This window comes from Gorilla gorilla, chromosome 19 (assembly GCF_029281585.2).
Source record: "Gorilla gorilla gorilla isolate KB3781 chromosome 19, NHGRI_mGorGor1-v2.1_pri, whole genome shotgun sequence".
NCBI lineage: Eukaryota > Metazoa > Chordata > Mammalia > Primates > Hominidae > Gorilla > Gorilla gorilla.
The window spans coordinates 22,683,800-22,694,679 of NC_073243.2; positions in this window are offsets into that span (position 1 = coordinate 22,683,800).

Sequence of the window (10,880 nt, forward strand, 5' to 3'; positions counted from 1 at the left end):
TGGCAGCGGACTCCAGCGTCCAGGGCCAGTGGTGCTGGCCGTCCTGGCATGAGTGTTTGTCCTGCAGGGCCTGAGGAGGCTATGTCCTCACCAGACCAGCTCTACAGTGAGCTTTGCCCCTGTTCATGCTGTAGTTGCCTTGACCCAGCTTGTTTCCTGAGCCTGGTTATCCTGCCTTCCTGATAGTTCTGGGAGGTACCTGTGACCTTCCAATAAACTCCTTTTCTGTTTAGGTCTAGGGATGCTTTTTGTTGATTTCAACTGAAAAGCCTAACAATTCAGCCACAGACAAGGGCAGAGGTGGAGGCCTCAGTCCTACTTGTCTCAGTGTTACAGCTTAACAGATTCTTCTTGTCTGCTGCACAGATAAAGTCAATTCACTGAGACAGTGGTGTTGCAGCAGAGAAAGAGTTTATCATGAGTCAGCCAAGTGGAAGGATAGGAGATTTTTCTCAAATCCACCTCCCCAAGAACTTGGAAGTTAGGGTTTTTAAGAATAATGTGGTGTTGGGGGCTAGGGAAGGGGCGCTGCTGGCTGAGTATGAAATAATAGAAGTGTCCAAACTGTCTTCTCTGCACTGAGTCAGTTTCTGGGTGGGGGGGTCACAGTGATACAGAAGAGCTGGGCTCCCAGGTAAACCTCACCCTTAATCCTGGAACTCTAGCCCTAAATGAAAACAGCTGACCCCGTTTTCCCACCCAAATGTTGCCTTTTTGGCCTGCTCCGCCCCTATCCTGTGCCCATAAAAGACTTCAGCTGGCAGAGCAACACAAGCAGCTAAGTATTGAGGATACAAGCAGCTGAGTGGCGAGCAGAGAAGCATCTGAGCGTCGGAGACTACAGATAGACGTGGCTAACTTCAGACATTCAAGTGGCCTGATTATTCCTGGATGCTGGATGGACAGAACCTGGGTGCTGAGCGGGCAGGGGCTGCCACCTTGACCCTCCGCTGAGCTGGTTGGTACTTGGCTGTTCCTGGATGGCAGAGCTGAAAAAGCATCGGTTGTAACACTCTTGGACGCTGCTGCGGGGCTGCACACAGCCTGCTCCCACCAGAAAGGAGTGACTGGCTGGTTCCAGCATTTGTTCGCTCCTTACTGCACTCACTCACTCACGTGCCCCCTCCCACGAGGAGTGGCCAGCGGTGGGCTGAGTTAAAGGAGCCATTCCAGTTCCTGCCCGTGAGGGGGGTCAAGGGAACTATCCCGTCTCATCAGGATGGGGTGAGTCAGCTCCTTGGTATAAGTCACAATCCAGGTGGCTTCCTTTGGTCTGCCCACATGCAAATGTCTGAAAAATATCTGAAAAAGACCAATCTTAGGTTTTGAAAATAGTGATGTTATCTACAGAAGCAACTGGGGAAGTTACAGATCTTGTGAACTCTGGCTACATGACTCCTGAGCGTCAGGGAATTACAGAAGAACGGCTGGTTATCATTTAACTATGCCTACATTTTAGTGGAATTCATGCCCCTCCCATAATCCTATCATTGTGGCCTTTTATTAGTCTTACAAAGGTGGTTTTAGTCCCCAGAGGGGTCACTTCTGAGAAGGGACTGCTGTCATCTTTTTTCAACGTTAAACTATAAACTACATTCCTCCCATAGTTAGCTTGGCCTAGGCCCAGCCAGATTTCTTTTTTTTTTTTTTTTTTGAGACATAGTCTTGCTCTGTTGTCCAGGTTGAAGTGCTGTGGCATGATCTCGGCTCATTGCAACCTCTGCCTCCCAGGTTCCAAAAATGATTTTTGTGGAGAATGAGGTCTCGCTGTGTTGAGCAGGCTGGTTTTGAACTCCTGGGCTCAAGTGATCCTCCCACCTCTGCCTCCTAAAGTGCTGGGACTATAGGCGTTAGCCACCATGCCCAGCCTAGGTTTCAATTAGATTTAGATTGAAGTTAGTTTTGAAAACACACATTTTGAAAATTGTTGATAATTCCCTTCTTCTTTGCAAAACATTTCATTATTTGTTTATTTACAATAGATGAGACATACATATGGGAATGAGTGTATGGTGAAAATTCTCTCACCAGACCCCACATACCCAATTTCCCTTCCACAGAGGAAGCCACTGGTACCAGTTTCTGTGTCTTCTTCCAGAAACATAGGCTGTGCAAATACAAGCTCTATGAGTGTGTGTTTACATGTGTCTTTGTATTTTTGCTTTATTCGCTTAACAATATCTCTCAGAGCTTATTTCTTTCATAGCTGCATGTATGCATTTGGTTTTGTCATATATATATATGTATATATATGTGTATATATGTATATATATGTGTATGTATGTATATATATGTATATATGTGTATATATATATGTGTATATATATGTGTATATATATATGTATATATATATGTGTATATGTATATATATATTTTTTTTAAGAGTCTCACTCTGTCGCCTAGGCTGGAGTGCAGTGGCTCGATCTCAGCTCACTGCAACCTCTGCCTCCCAGGTTCCAGCGATGCTCCTACCTCAGCCGCCAGAGTAGCTGGGATTACAGGCATGCGCAACCACGCCCGGCTAATTTTTGTATATTTAGTAGAGGCGGGTTTTCTCCATGTTGGTCAGGTTGGTCTCGAACTCCCAACCTCAGGTGATCCACCCACCTTGGCCTCCCAAAGTGCTGGGATTACAGGTGTGAGCCACCGTGCCTAGCCTCTCCCTTTCTTCTTTCCTTCCTTTCTCTCTTTCTTTCCTTCCTTCCTTCCTTTTTTTCTTTCTTTTTTTTTTTTTTTTTTGACAAAGTCTTGCTCTGTTGCCCAGGCTAAAGTGCAGTCATGAGATCACAGGATCCTCCCACCTCAGCTTGCTAAGTAGCTGGGACTACAGGGACAGGCCACTGCATCTGGCTAATTTTTAAATTGTTTGTAGAGACATGATCTGGTTATGTTGCCCGGATAGCTGGTCTCGAACTCCTGGGCTTTAAGCAATCTTCCTGCCTCAGTCTCCCGAAGTGTTTTTGTTTGTTTGTTTGTTTGGGTTTTTTTTTGAGACGGAGCCTCACTCTGTCGCCCAGACTGGAGTGCAGTGGCGCGATCTCGGCTCACTGCAAGCTCCGCCTCCCGGGTTCACGCCATTCTCCTGCCTCAGCCTCCCGAGTAGTTGGGACTACAGGCGCCCGCCACCACGCCCGGCTAATTTTTGTATTTTTAGTAGAGACGGGGTTTCATCGTGTTAGCCAGGATGGTCTTGATCTCCTGACCTTGTGATCCACCCGCCTTGGCCTCCCAAAGTGCTGGGATTACAGGAGTGAGCCGCCGCACCCACCCCCAACATGTTGTGATTATAGGCCTGAGTTACCGTGCTCGGCCTCGGATTTGTTTTTAGCCCATTTTTCCATGTGAGACCCAGAGAGCTGGGGGGCCCACTCAAGGCCTTGCCAAAAGCCAGAAGCCAGTGCAGACCAGAACCCAGATACCCCATTTCCCACCCATCACTGGCCAAAGGGTTAATGGCTGTTGGCACACACAATGTTTTTGTTTTTTATTGATTTGTGTGTTTACATTTGACTTCCCAAAAGTGTCTGAGGCAACTGCCACTGAGATATCAAGACTTGTGTTTGCTTTTACCGCACTCCCTCCTGCTGGGAGGGAACCCAGACAGTCTGAGCCATCACAGCCAAGCTAGAACGGAGTCAAGCTGCAGCCCAGGGCCAAGGCCGAGGGAGGCACCAAGAGCCAGGGGCCAAACCAGATCGATCACATTTGCCATCAGGCCAAGCACCATGTCACCACCACAGCCAGGTGTGAGCTACAGGCCCAAAAGCCAGGCCAAGCAGAGAGTGTCCAGGGCACACGCCCCACCAATCCCCAGAATACAGCCCCTTCTGATACTCAGCCCCGGCTCTGGGCTGAATCTTACCTGGAGGCAGATATCTAATGGATGGAGAGGCAGGGCGCGGTGGCTCATGCCTGTAATCCCAGCACTTTGGGAGGCCGAGGCGGGTGGATCATCTGAAGTCAGGAGTTTGAGACCAACCTGGCCAACATGGCGAAACCCCGTCTCTACTAAAAATAGAAAAATTAGCTGGGCGTAGTGGCACATGCCTGTAATCCCAGCCACTCGGGAGGCTGAGGCATGAGAATCGCTTAAATGTGGGAGGTGGAAGTTGCAGTGAGCCGAGATCGCTCTGTCATCCAGCCTGGGTGACAGAGCAAGACTCCGTCTCCAAAAAACAAACAAACAAACAAAAAGAAATCGAGAGCTGAGGATAAAGGTAGGAAACTTGTGACCCAGGAAACTGGAATAGCCAGAGAAGGTACAAAGGCGAAGGAGCTGATGAAAGTCAGGCTCAGGCCGCTTGCGGTGGCTCATGCTTATAATCCCAGCACTTTGGGAGGCCGAGGCGGGGGGATCACTTGAGATCAGGAGTTCGAGACCAGCCTGACCAACATGGTGAAACCCTGTCTCTATTAAAAATACAAAATACAAAATTAGCCAAGCATGGTGGTGCATGCCTGTAATCCCAGCTACTTGGGAGGCTGAGGCAGGAGAATCGCTTGAACCCGGGAGGTGGAGTTTGCAGTGAGTGGAGATCACAACACTGCACTCCAGCCTGAGCAACAAGAGTGAAACTCTGTCTCAAAAAAACAAAAAACAAAAAACAAAAAACAAAAACCAAGAGCAAAACTTCGTCTCAAAAAAAAAAAAAAAAAAACAGGTCAGGCTCAGGATTGCCCACCCAGCCTTGCAACCCCACCAAGCCCCGCACTGTTATCAGGCTGGGTCCTCTCTTCCCTCGTCCAGAGGGGAATGGAACAGGTATGGAGACAGGAGGTCATTTTGGAGACCCAGGTTTGAATTCTGGTGCTTCCATATCTTGGCTGTGGCATTTGAGCAAAATCGTTCACTCTTCTATGTAACAAATATTTATTGAGCAACTACTATGGTAAGGCATTAGCCAGGTTCTAGGGAACAAAGATGAGTAAACCATGGTCCCCACCCCTATGACATGACAGTAGGAGAGTCAGGTGAGCCCAGATGGTAACATGATGAGATAGTGGTGTGGCTGGGGCAAAAACAAGCATCTGTGGAGCTCAGAGGGAGCCCCTATCCAGGGAGAGGAGGCCCAGGTAGAGTCTCTTGGGGAATTCCCTGGGACCACCCATTCATTCAACAAATACATAAAGTGCCTACTGTGTGTCAGGCACTAAGCAAGACACCAGAGAAACAATGGTCTACAAGACAGACTTGGCCCCTGAACCAGTAGAACTTCACGGTTGAGTGAGGGAGGAAGACCAGAAGTGCGAGTTGTGAGAAATGCAATGATGGAAACACAGCATTGTCATCAAGACTAACACAGGGGATACATATATGGGACAGGGGACGTGAGGCAGAATGTTGTGATGTTGGACCGAAATTAGAGTGTCCTTGTGAACTTATGCAATATGTATCTATCCTATCTTTGTCTGCTAAAAGGCCTCACTTCCAGGAATGCTGAGTTTACCCGGTGCCCAGATCTTAGTTGCTAAATATCCTTCTCCGTGAAAGGGCACCGTTCCCTGAAGAAATGGCTTCTGATCTCAGGGCTGGTGCTGAGGAAGTACAAGGTGCAGCTGGAACATCTTATTATGAAAGAAAGGAATGGAAGGATGGAAGGAACAGAGGGAGGCAGGGAAGGAGGGGAAGGAAGGATTATAGCATTTCTATATGAAGTCTATTTGTGATACCAAGCTTGGTAATATAATGAATGAACTAGCTTAAATATAGCACATTTATGTTCTTAAAATAACCAGTGAAGGAAACTAGAAGGCAGAATGGTAAGAGGCCAAGGAAGGAGGACTTCAGAATGAGAGTGGGAAACAATCGTAGAGGCTGCAAATAAGTAAGATGAGGGCCAAGGTGTATCTGCTGGATTTAGTACAAGAGAGACCTGTGGTGATGACCAACCACGTGGAGCACATGTTCACTGGGGAAGTGGGGAGAAGAGGACAGGAGGGTCATCAGTGAAGAGAAGGTAGGTAAAGTCTGGGGAAGAGCCCAGGATGATGGCACACGCCTGTAAACCCAGCTACTTGGGAGGCTGAGACAGAAGGATCCCTTGATCCCAGGAATTTGAGACCAGCCTAGGCAACATAACAGGACCCTGTCTCACATAAATAAATAAATAAACAAACAAACAAACAGATAAATACAGACAGACATACATGTAGGGAAGACGGAGGTGGCAGGTAGAAGTGGAAAGAGAAAGAAGCCCAGGACAGGGATTTGAGTTGTTTGATTGACTGATTAAAGCTTAAATAAAGCTTAAGAATTTTGACCAAAAGCGAGTGTGGTGGTGGCTTGGGGGTGGCATTTAGTCCTCTCTTGGGTCTGTTAGCAACTCATCCTGGTTTTTCCAGAACTGTCCTGGTTTTAGCATTGAAAGTACCTCATCCTGGGAACCTCCTTAGTCCCGGCAAACTGGAATGGTCACTGTCCACTCTCAGGCTGCTACTATCACCATATTCAGTAGTCACTGCCAGACTGGGAAGGCTAGGCCATAATTATTCATTCAACAAACTTTTGCTGACCCTGGAAATACAATGCCTGCAAAGCATACACAGTCCCTACCCTTACAGACTACGTGAAATTCTTTATTTGCATTTAAGTGATTTTTTTTTTGAGACGGAGTTTCACTCTTGTCGCCGAGGCTAAAGTGCAATTGCACGATCTCAGATCACTGCGACCTCTGCCTCCTGGGATCAAGCGATTCTCCTGCCTCAGCCTCCCAAGTAGCTGGGATCTCGGCTCACTGCAACCTCCGCCTCTTGGGTTCAAGCTATTCTCCTGCCTCAGTCTCCTGAGTAAGTGGGATTACAGGCATGCGTCACCACACCTGGATAATTTTTGTATTTTTAGTAGAGACGGGGTTTCACCATGTTGGCCAGGCTGGTCTCAAACTCCTGACCTCAAGTGATCTGCACGCTTCAGCCTCCCACAGTGCTGGGATTGCAGGCGTGAGCACCAGGCATGGCCTTGTATTTAAGTGATACTAATCAAGCTGGATTAAAAGAAAAACAAAAAACAAAATGACAAAGCCTTTTTTTCCTTTAGTATCTTGGTTGAAAAGGTGAAAAGTAAGAAAAGTGTAAAAAGGCAGGAATAAAAAATATTGGCAGATTTCCTTTCAGTATTTTTCCTGCATGTTTCCCAAGTTACTTCCTATCAGTGTCCTAAAAAATGCAAGTTAATTTTAACTTTGGCCGCAAACCAAGAACAAAAAGGTTAAGTGTATTGAATTAATTTTTCAAGCCAAAGTTAAAGGATCTGAGGATGATCTGCTGTCTCCAAGGCTCCAGTCCCTGTTTTTTCCCTTTAGCAGGTGTGATCACACGCTGGCCGAGGTGAGTAATGACTTTCCCTCTCCTCAGCAGGCTTGCTGCTGTACAATTTTTTTCTTTTTACAAATTAAAATGCTGCATTCACCTGATAATAAAAATCAAGTAGAGGCCGGGTGCAGTGGCTCACGCCTGTAATCCCAGCACTTTGGGAAGCTGAGGCGGGTGAATCACCTGAGGTTGGGAGTTCGAGACCAGCCTGACTAACATGGTGAAACCCCGTCTCTTCCAAAAATGCAAAAATTAGCCTGGCATGGTGGTGGGCGCCTGTAATCCCAGCTACTCAGGAGGCTGAGACAGGAGAATCGCTTGAACCCGGGAGGCAGAGGTTGCAGTGGGCTGAGATCACACCATTGCGCTCCAGCCTGAGTGATGAGAGTGAAACTCCATCTTAAAAAAATAATAGGCCGGGCGCGGTGGTTTATGCCTGTAATCCCAGCACTTTGGGAGGCCAGGGCGGGTGGATCACGAGATCAAGAGTTTGAGACCAGCCTGGCCAACATGGTGAAACCCTGTCTCTACTAAAAATGCAAAAATTAGCCAGGCATGGTGGTGCACGCCTGTAATCCCAGCTACTCGGGAGGCTGAGGCAGGAGAATCACTTGAACCTGGGAGGCAGAGGTTGCAGTGAGCCAAGATTGTGCCACTGTACTCCAGCCTGGGTGACAGAGCGAGACTCCGTCTCAAAAAAAAAAAAAAAAAAAAAAAAAGAAGTGAAAATTGTGGGCATTTGCAGTCTTTGCTGCCATTAAGTCTTCTGGATTTTTCTACAGGTTGACTCTAAAAGTTGAAATCCAGCCAAAGATATTTACATTATTATGGCCACATGAACGTTGTTTACCCTCAGGCCAAACAGTGGGCTGGAATTACACTTGCTTCTCCACACACTCCATCCCATAATCCATGTGTCACTCAAAGGACAATGTGGCAAGCAAGCACTAAGGCCCTAAATTGATACTGTATCAATTAAATACAATTATGTTGTGTTATAGCTTGTGTTTCATTTATTTTATTTTATTTTTTATTTTTATTTTTCTGAGAGATGAACTCTCACTCTGTCGCCCAGGCTGGAGTGCAGTGGCACAATCTCGCCTCACTGCGACCTCTGCCTCCCAGGTTCAAGTGATTCTCCTGCCTCAGCCTCCCGAGTAGCTGGGATTACAGGCGTGCACCACCATGCCTGGCTAATTTTTGCATTTTTAGTAGAGACAGGGTTTCACCATGTTGGCCAGGCTGGTCTCAAACTCTTGATCTCGTGATCCACCTGCCTTGGCCTCCCAAAGTGCTGGGATTACAGGCATGAGCCACTGTGCCTGGCCTATTTATTTTATTTCAAGCAGTTCTCCTGCCTCAGCTTCCCAAGTAGCTGGAACTTCAGGCGTGTGCCACCATACCCAGCTAATTTTTGTATTTTTTAGTAGAGATGGTGTTTCACTACATGTTGGCCAGGCTGGTCTCGAACTCCTGACCTCAGGTGATCCACCCACCTTGGCCTCCCAAAGTGCTGGGATTACAGGCATGAGCCACTGTGCCCGGCCTATTTATTTTCTTTTTTATAGAGACAGGGTCTCACTCTGCTGCCCAGGCTTTGGTTCAATGGGGTGATCATAGCTCACTGCAACCTCAAACTCCTGGGATCAAGTGATCCTCCTGACTTAGCCTCCACAGTAGCTGGGACTACAGGGGTATGCCATCGCACCTGGATAATTTTTCTTGTATTTTTTATAGAGATGGAAAGGGGTTCTCACTATTTTGCCCAGGCTGGTCTTGAACTCCTGGCCTCAAGAGATCCTCTCGTCTCAACCTCTCAAAGCTCTAGGGTTACAGGCGTGAGCCATGATGCCCAGCCTGTATTTATTTATTTTTATTTTATTATTTATTTATTATCTTTTTTTTTTTTTGAGACAGGGTCTTGCTCTGCAGCCCAAGCTGGAGTTCAGTGCCCAGATCATAGCTCATGGCAACCTGGAATTCCTGGGCTCAAGCGATCCTCCTGCCTCAGTTTCCCAACTGGGACTGAGGTGGGACTACAGGTGCACACCATGATGCCCAGCCTGTTTTGTTGCTTTTTTTTTTTTTTTTTTTTTTTTGAGATGGAGTCTTGCTCTGTCGCCCAGGCTGGAGTGCCGTCATGCGATCTCGGCTCATTGCAACCTCCACCTCCCGGGTTCAAGCAATTCTCTGCCTCAGCCTCCCGAGTAGCTGAGATTACAGGTGCCCGCCACCGTGCCCAGCTAATTTTTGTTTTTTTAGTTGAGACAGGGTTTCACCATTTTGGCCAGGCTAGTCTTGAACTCCTGACCTTGTGATCCACCGGCCTTGGCCTCCCAAAGTGCTGGGATTACAGGCGTGAGCCACCACAACTGGCCCCAGCTGTTTTTTATTTACATTGTGATTTCAGTTTTGAAAATTTTCTGGAGATTCTAACTGCTTTTCTTTCTTTGCATACTTTTTTTTTTTTTTTTTTTTGACAGGGTCTTACTCTGTTGCTCGTGTTGGAATGCAGTGGTGTGATCACAGCTCATTGCAGCCTCAACCTCCCAGGCTCAGGTGATCCTCCCATCTCAACCTCCTGAGTAGCTGGGACTACAGGCATGCACCACCATGCCCAGCTCTATGGATGCTTTTTCTTGACTCTCTTTAAGTATATTAGGTAGTACTCTTTGTATCCTGAATTATCTCTGTTTCCTCCAATGTCAAATTTTGTTTGTTAATTTTGGTCTTTCTTTCTTTTTTTTTTTTTTGAGATAGGGTCTTGCTGTGTTGCCCAGGCTGGAGTGTGGTGGCACGATCTCAGCTCCCTGCAACCTCTGTCTCCTGGGTTCAAGCAATTCTCTGCCTCAGCTTCCCGAGTAGCTGGGAACTACAGGCGCCTGCCACCACGTCCGGCTAATTTTTTTGTATTTTTATTAGAGACAGGGTTTCACCATCTTGGCCAGGCAGGTCTTGATCTCCTGACCTCGTGATCCACCCGCCTCGGCCTCCCAAAGTGCTGGGATTACAGGCGTGAACCATTGCGCCCAGCCAATTTTGGTCCTTTTTCTTTCTTTCTTTCTTTCTTTCTTTTTTTTTTTTTTTGAGACAAGGTCTGTTGCCCAGGCTGGAGTGTAGTGGTGCAATCACAGCTCACTGCAGCCTCAAACTCCTGGGCTCAAACAATCCTCCTACCTCGGCCTCCTGAGTAGCTGGGACTACAGGCGTGGGCTAATTTTTTAAAACTTTTCTGTAGAGATGGGGTCTTGCTCTTGCCCAGGCTGATCTTGAACTCCTGGCCCCCAGTCTTGGCCTTCTGGGATTACAGGCGTAAGCCACCTGCCGGACCAATTTTGGTGTTTCTTTTGCGTGCTGCTGGTCCTCCTCAGATGCTTGGCAATCATTGGTAATGATGGGCTTCAGAACGTGCTACCCTAAACGATGCACCTCGGCACAGTGAGTGTTTTAAGCTGAAGGAATTTGAGAAAACCGCAGAAGCCGAAGGATCTTTCTTACCTTCTCCTGCCCTTGTTCCCTGAACCAGGTCATACAACCTGGAACTCCCTGCCCTTTTCCTGAAGAAGCAA